This window comes from Ursus americanus, chromosome 21, assembly GCF_024610735.1.
Source record: "Ursus americanus isolate L20-20 chromosome 21, mUrsAme1.1.p, whole genome shotgun sequence".
Taxonomy (NCBI): domain Eukaryota; kingdom Metazoa; phylum Chordata; class Mammalia; order Carnivora; family Ursidae; genus Ursus; species Ursus americanus.
This window is the reverse complement of record NC_142147.1, coordinates 5,756,686-5,764,963: the sequence shown is the minus strand read 5'-3', so window position 1 is coordinate 5,764,963 and position 8,278 is coordinate 5,756,686. Positions and strand designations below refer to the sequence as shown.

Genomic DNA, 8,278 nt, shown 5'->3' with positions numbered 1-8,278 from the left:
TTAGCATGGTTCTTTTTAGAAGAAAAGAGGACTTCCATTGCCGAGACCAAAATTCCTCTGGATTTCTTCTATGTATTTTGCCAGTTTGACCTGAGTTGTTTGTTTCTTTAGTGGGGAAAATCCAGTAGCCAAGTCCACAGCTAAACCACAGCTCAAGTAGTCTCCATTACGTTGACCTAGAAACTGTAATTCAAAGCTAGTGTTCTTTCAATTTCAAGGTATCTTTCCCTGAATCATAGGAGAAAGCTAATGACTTTGAGCTCAAATGGCAAATGCTGATGCTGATGGCTTTATATAGTCCCCTGGGAGCTCTTTAATTCCACAATATTTGAAATTAATGCCTTCTGTCCCAAAGAAAATTTGAAAATTTCTTTTGATTAAACCAATTTCCTTTAAAAATTAAACTACCAAAAACAAAATCAAAACTTGATTCAGCCCTATAGAATACCCCTGAAGAACTGGATCTTATTTTCTGAAAGACATTCTGGAAGAATAACTTCTCAGGCACTTTTATCTCTGGCACATATACATATCTTAATTGCCAGATAACAAGTCAAGTGTCTATTAATAAAGGATTAAATGAATCACGGTACAGCCTTCACAATGTATGTTCCTATAAAAAATGAGAAAAAATGAAATAAATCTGTACTGATACAGAAGAATTTTCAGGGTCCATTAGGTGATCAAAGCCAATGCAGAGCAGTGCACATAGTATCCCACTCTTCATATTAACAAACAGTAAAGAGAGAATATAAATTTGTATTTGTTCGACTTGTATCGAGACACAATGGAAGGTAAGTTAAGAATTATACGCAATGCGGGGTGAGGGAAATGGGATAGAAAGGACAGGAGTGGAAGCAAGATTTCTCTTTGTATAATTTTTATATAGTTTAGACTTTGGAATTACATAAATGTATTAATAGGAAAATTTTTTAATCTTAATTTCCTTGTTAGCAAGACGACTACCTTCATGGACTCGTATGTCTAAGAAACATTCAAATTGAGATGGATAAAACTGAAAAATTGATTCTGAAAGTTATTTAAAGAAATTTTTCTATGGTAGATTAAATCGAGTTCTTTTTTTCCTTTTTCATTTGAGAAACTGGTTAATCCCTCAGATCCAGAAATTTAGAAAGACAGTATTAGACTCTTGAGTAGGCTAGAATTGGAAAAATATCAGATATCTTTTAATATAATTAAAGTTCTATAATAAATCATCCTAGGGTCTATGAAGCATATCACAGCAGATCTGAAATGGTTTCAAAGCAATATTGGCTGGTACTATAAGTTTAAATTCCTGTGGATTGGGTCCAAAATTATCATAAGGTTGAAATTCTTCCTCTGGAATTCACTGTCCATCAAAATTCCTTTAAGTTCATCCCCTTCTCTGAATTTACTTTTGCCTTCCTGTTCAAATAAAATCCTACAGGCCAAACTGTGGCTATTTTTCCTCCTTTCTCCTAGGCCTCCTTACCCCCTGGTCCCTAGACTTTGAATGCCACATTCCTAGCTCTGACCTCTTCCCTGAGTTCCAAGTGATTCAGTCTGATTCTTTAGCCTACATCTCTAGTTAAATATTAGAATTTCAAATTTAACTCTGCCAAAATAGAATACTTGATTCACATAACCACCAAACTGCTTCTCCCTTTAGTCTTGGTCATCTCTGTAAATGACTCTACCACCAGCTTAACCTCAAGTCAAAAATCTAGAAGTCACCTTGCTGTTTCTCTTCTTTTCAATATCTATATAAAAACCATCAGCAAGTCCTATAGGGCCAGGATCCATAATCCATTGAAAGTACTGCATTCTCACTAAAATCTCACTGTCAAAATGTATCATCTCTCCCACGCACACTTTCAAAGTTCTTGTTTCATTCTCACTAATGGTCTCCACTTTGCTAAATCCAATCCTGGTGTGGTTGAAAGATTGTTGGAGTCACACTATGAGAAGGAATGGAAAGATAGTCAGTGAATGGGATTAAGGACAGTTCGGCAATGACAAAGTTATAAAACTATGGGAGTGAGTAGTTCCAAGGGAGTGGAGGACAAGATCATTGGATGTGAGCTCAAGTAACTGAGAGGCCTGGGTGTTGGAAGGATCATTTACAGGTATATTTCAAGCCAAGAATTAAGACAGTAGTGGAGTTGGAGAGAGTGAGCCAGGAGCTAAAATTTTTGAGAAATAAGGGGGAATGACTCTAGGGGTCAATAAATTGACAATGCAATATGGGGTAATAGGTGACATGGTCTAATGACTAGATAGTAAAAGCTTTATGTTTTTAAGAATTCAGGAGGGAGGGGGCACCTGGGTGGCACAGTGGTTAAGTGTCTGCCTCCGGCTCAGGGCGTGATCCCGGCGTTATGGGATCGAGCCCCAAGTCAGGCTCCTCCACTATGAGCCTGCTTCTTCCTCTCCCACTCCCCCTGCCTGTGTTCCCTCTCTCGCTGGCTGTCTCTATCTCTGTCAAATAAATAAATACAATCTTTAAAAAAAAAAAAAAAAAGAATTCAGGAGGGAGAAACATCTGGAAACAGCTATGGGGATCATTCATCCTACCTCCAGGATTTACTGATGTATACACCAAATCCATTCATTCCTCTCCATTTTTACTGTTACCATCCTAACCTAGGTTGTCTACCTTTCTCTCTCTCCTGGGTCCCTGAAATTAAGGTTCCTAATTGGCTTCCTTAATGCTTATTTACCAACATTTTATTTTGTCTATCTTTGATATTGTGATTTGTTTTACCTTGATGAAATTCACTAAGAAAGAAGGTGCCTGATAAGAAAAACTGAATCCAAGATTGTGACTCCCTTGATGACTACATCAGAATTGAATGAGCTTTCTGTATTCTATTCATTTTTTGCTTTTTTTTAAACCATGATTTTTTTTTTCTTCTGATTAAGCAATGTTGAGCTCTCTTAGCACTGTCTAGGAGAAAGATTTGACACTTAAATGCCACCACATATTTTGGATATTTTTCCTAAACTACATTATCAATTGTTTAATAACAATTATTCTAATGCTTTAAGGCATGGAAATTTTATTAAGCAAATTCATAACTTTGGGATATTTTAAGAACTGTACTCCAGAACAAAATTATATGTTCTTCATGTGTGAAACTGACAAAATATTAATATTCCAGAAATGTACTCTACTGGAGCAACTAAAAGTATACACAAAAATTGGGCTATAAGGCTGTTCATAGAAGCGCTATTTACAATGTTTAAAAAAAGTGTAAACAATCTAAATATTCAAAAATAGAATCACCTTAGACTGTTTTAAAAAATACAGTGCCCTTGGGGCAGCTGGGTGGCTCAGTCGGTTAAGCTTTCTACTCTTGATTTTGACTCAAGCTTCCAACTCTTGATTTTAGCTCAAGATTCCGACTCTTGATTTTGGCTCAGGTCATGATCTCAGGGTCGTGAGATCAAGCCCTGCCTTGGGCTCGCACTGGAAATGGAGCCTACTTCAGATTCTCTCTCTCTCCCCCTACCTCTACACCCTCCACTCTCTCTCAAAAAAAAAAAAAAAAAAAAAAAAGTACAACACCCTGCCCTACTTCTGATTAATTCAGTCAGGACTTTTGCGGGGAGAGACTCAGGCACTACCATTTTTACAAAGCTCCTCCAGGTGTCCTAAGACGCAATTATCGAGCGAACTATCCAAGGCGAATTTACCCAGTCTTATCTCTCTATACGACATCAGTATGTTGAAAGGGTTCCATATTTACATCTTTAGCCTGGATCACCGCCCATTCTAACCCCATTCTTATAAACCCAACTGCTTGTTTAACATTGCTCTTTGAATGTCTAATAAGCATCTCTAATTTAACATGAACTTTTTTTTTTCCGCACTTCCATTCCATCCAACATTTAATTCTATCAGCTCCACGCTCAAAATATATCCAGAATCCAACCAATCCTCACCAACCCCACCTCTACTCCCAAGTCATCTCTCAGCCTGGGTTTTACTGCAATAGCTTTTCAACACAGCTACCAGAGTGATACAATTAAAATGCAACTTAGTTTAGGTCTTTCCTCTGCTCACAATCTTTTAATGGCTCCTTCTTACATCATAAAAGCCGAAGTCTTTATAATGGACCTGTCTGGGTCTCCCACAGCTTCTGTTATTTCACTACCTCTCCTTCTACTGTCTCTGTAACTTGCTATACCCAGCCATATTGGTCTCCCTCCTCTAATAAGCCAGGCATGTTCTGCCTTAGGGCCTTCCCAGGCCCACTGCCTGGAAATTTTTCTCAAATATCCTCACTTCTTTTGGATTGAAATTCAAATGTCATCATATCAATTAAGTCTTCCCCAACCTAATAAATAATAGTACCCTAAATAAAAATAGTAACCAGCCCAATACTCTTTATATTCTCTATCCCTTTTCCTTTTCTCCAGAGTATGTATTACTATCTGACATACTATATATACTATTTTTATAGTCTATCTTCCCCACTAGATATAAATTCTGTGAGAGCAGGGATTTTGTTTAATTTATGACTGTATCCCTAACCCTAGTGTCTGATACATAATGGGTCCATAATACATACTTGATGGTGAATGGTGGGGAGGAGCAGAGGGAGAGGAAGAGAGGAATCTTAAGCAGGCACCACATCCAGCGTGGAGCCCACATGGGGCTTGCTCTCCCAACCCTGAGATCATGACCTACGCCAAAATCAAGAGTTAGGCAGTTAACTGACGGAGCCACCTAGGTGCCCCTAAACATCCATTTTTAATTAAAAGCAAACTGGATCTTTACAATGTGCTAATTGACATGGAAAGGTCTGACATGACAGGGTTTGACAGGTTAGTAGTGGGGCTATACACCATGTACAATCATATACACATATGTATATATATATATGTTTGTATGTGTATATGCATATATGTATGTATATATGTATACGTCATATACAACCAGTTGCCCCATCACTGAACAATCCAGTTTAGGAAACACAAGCAATTTAGTGATCCAAACCTCACAATTTTTTCTTCCCAGAGTACCATCATCAATTTTGTAAGTCCTAATATCTTCATGACAAGAGCCATTAGCACCTTCTTTTGTATCCCCTGAAAAATATTTTAACTGGCATCACCTACCCTATACATTCAAAACTAATTAGATAAAAGGCTGAAAGGGGCACCTGGGTGGCTCAGTCAGTTAAGCATCCAACTCTTGGTTTCAGCTCAGGTCATGATCTCAGGGTCGTGAGATCTAGCCCAGCCACAGGCTTCCCAATCAGCCCGTGCCTGAAATTCTTTCCGTCCCCCTCCACTTCTGATCCCTGCCCCACCCCCATGTACACATGAGCCTGCACATGTGCAGGCTCCCTCCCTCTCAAATAAATAAATAAATAAATAAATAAAATTTTATTTAAAAAAGGCTAAAAACACAACTGAACTGACTAAATCATACATACAGGGTTGTTTATAAAGTAATGGATTGATTACATGGTTTGTATTATGTATAACGGTATAAAGGGCCTTAAAACTATTTACAGTTCATATGCTTCCTCCTTAGTCCTTACCCACCTCCTCCCCACCTCAACCCCTCACAATGACATAAGTACACCACATTTTAAAAAATTTTAAAAAGGAATTGAACAACAATATAAGCCTGGCAGAAGTCTGAAATCACTCCAGCCTCAAACTTCAAATCATTTGCCTAGAGAGAACAGCCCTCAGATGACTGTGACTCAGCATTTTATGGTGCCTGAGACATGAAATGAGATAAAGGTCTTGTTGCCTTCATGGCATTAGCTAAATATGGAGCTAAAATGAAAGAGCTACCTTAAAAACACAAAGTCAGTGGCTGAAATGTTACAGTGCTCACCCTGACACGGGTTTGACTCAGTATGTGATGACAGGGAGGAGAGTATATGATATGCCCGTTGAAACACACAGAACTGTTCTGAAATAACTTGTTGACCTATAAAATTAGCAAATAACAACACTGATCACAAGGAACACTCAGAAATGGAGAAAATATAAATAAATGAATACAAAATTAAGGTATGAACTATGGTGCTGGTTTAGAGACAGGTAAAAATAGAGTTAAGGAGGGAATGTGCCCAGCTATTCCTCACTAACATATCTAAAATGGAGCCAAGTGAGGACTTCTTCGCTCTGGAAAAAAAAAAGAAAAAAAAAGTTGAGTAAAACTGAAACAAACAGAAAAGTCCAGCTCTTTTTGACTTTTTACGAGCAGAAAGTAAGATAAAATAAGGTGAACTACATAAAGGTTCCAATACCGAGTTTTCAGTTCATATTCTCATATGGAATATGAGGAGCAGAAACTGACGAATGAAGAAGAAGGCATGGTAATTGGCAAGCAGGGAGATCTGGAGAGGTGAGATCATGAAAAAGGACTGAGGGGCATTCCACATAGGTAATGGAGGAAGCTGGGGAATCCCGCTCAGGAAACCAGGTATTTAAATGAATAAAAACAATGAATAGACACAGGGAAACAGCCTATAGGCAAATGAGCAAAAACCAACTGCTAACACTTGGCTTTAGCTCCTGTATTAGTATGTTATTAACTCTTTTAATTCTCAAAACAAGCCAATGACATATATACTATTAAACCTAACTTTACATGTGAGGAAATAGTCTCAGAAAAATTAAGTAACTTGCTCAAGGTCACATTGTTAATAAATGGCAGATCCAGGCTACCAACCCACATGACCCAACTATCTACCACAACTTTATACTGCTGTGTATGAATGCCTCAAAACGTGAAAAGGAAGCAGGGAAATTGAAATTACTGAGGCCTTTACCGCATTCAAAACCAGAAGAATGGATTTCCCCTAAGTAATCTACAGCCTATTAATGGAGTTCAGACTCACACCAAAATACTATTCAAACTGCACATCAGACACGTCTAGGAGAGGCACAACAAGGGTAGCGGAAACTCAAATGAGAAAAGTGGTGTTCACCAGGTTGTGGAATCAAGTAAGACTTCACTGAAAGAACAGCATTTTGGATAGGATTTGAAGAAAAGGGAAGAATTAGGCAGAAGGAGTACCATGACTTCGCATCAATTACTCCTCAGTGTTTTCAGGATAAATTTCAAACCCCTTGGCATGGTACTGAAGGTCCTCCACAACTACGGCTAGGGGCATGCCAAGAAACAGTATCCCAGAATACGGAGATGATTATGCTGGAGTCCTTACTACCAGTTCGGGTTCCAAAGGATCAGAACATCTTATTTTTCAGTCTCCATAAACCGTTAGGCAGTTGAAGGCAGGCACTATGGCTTAACCTCTTGTAACCCACCCCTCCCCTCCTCCAGTCGAGGTGACTGTACATCACAGCACGTGGTGGGTGCACTGCAAACATTTTCTGAAACGAATGTAAATCAATGGGCATCAATCACCAGGTAACTGTGTGCCCTGCCAGGCTGCCTTATATCCTCTAGAGCTCTGGCGTTCGCTAATTTTAAAGCTATCAAGTTAAAGACTTAAACATGTGATCCAGACGCAACGGGTCCGCCTTAATTTGGACCCGGATGCCACAAACCAATGGTGAAAGGTCATTAAGGGCAATACTGAAAATCCGAACAGAGACAAGAAATTAGATGTAGGGCTTAATTTCATTAAATGTGATTATGCCTTTAAAAGTCATGCTGGCTATATACACTTATGAATAAAATGATTTCCCTTAAAACACTAGAAAGTAGGGAGGATGGGCGGAAGGAGATAATGAAACAAAATCGGTAAAATGTAGCTGTTGTGCTCTCGGTGCAACTACTTTTGGCCCATGTTTAAAAATTCCTTAATACAAAACACGACAGACAGAGACACAAAGACACACACACACCCAGGTGCTGTTTTTCATCTTAAACCCGGAGGGAACCATACGCAGAGGGTCCACCTGCGGCATCTCGGATTCGGAGGAAGACCTCTGCGGGGCCTCCCGCGGGGGCCCGGCCCGGTTTTCTCGCCCGCCGGACTCGAAGCTGACCGACGGGGTGGCCTCTTCATCCCCTCAGCACCCTCCATAAACGCCTTTCGCAGAGAGCTGAATTTTTGGAAGGCGCGGGTCACAGTTCTCTGTTTCTACGCTGGACCCCGCCCCCGTCGCTGGACTCGAAGAAGCTAGCCTACCTCCGGGTCCTTGCCCACCACGACCCCCAACGGCCGGGCCGAGGGTTCGGGGGCGGACTCCGCGCAGCGACGTCACGGCGCGCCGTGCGCCGGGTCAAAGTTCAGCCCCGCCCCTCTTCCCCCTCGCTGTCTTCCTCGGCCTGCGCTGCCGCCGACGCCGCTGTGGG

General features: G+C 40.2%; 1 long non-coding RNA gene across 1 annotated transcript; it reads right to left on the bottom strand.

The window, feature by feature from the left end:
* Positions 1 to 5,357: 5,357 nt before the first annotated feature.
* LOC148108207 (uncharacterized) lies at positions 5,358 to 8,136 on the bottom strand. Its single transcript, XR_015728006.1, has 2 exons — positions 7,825 to 8,136; positions 5,358 to 6,132 (listed from the first exon to the last, which is right to left on the bottom strand). It is a non-coding gene; the product is annotated as an uncharacterized LOC148108207 (long non-coding RNA).
* Positions 8,137 to 8,278: the final 142 nt, after the last annotated feature.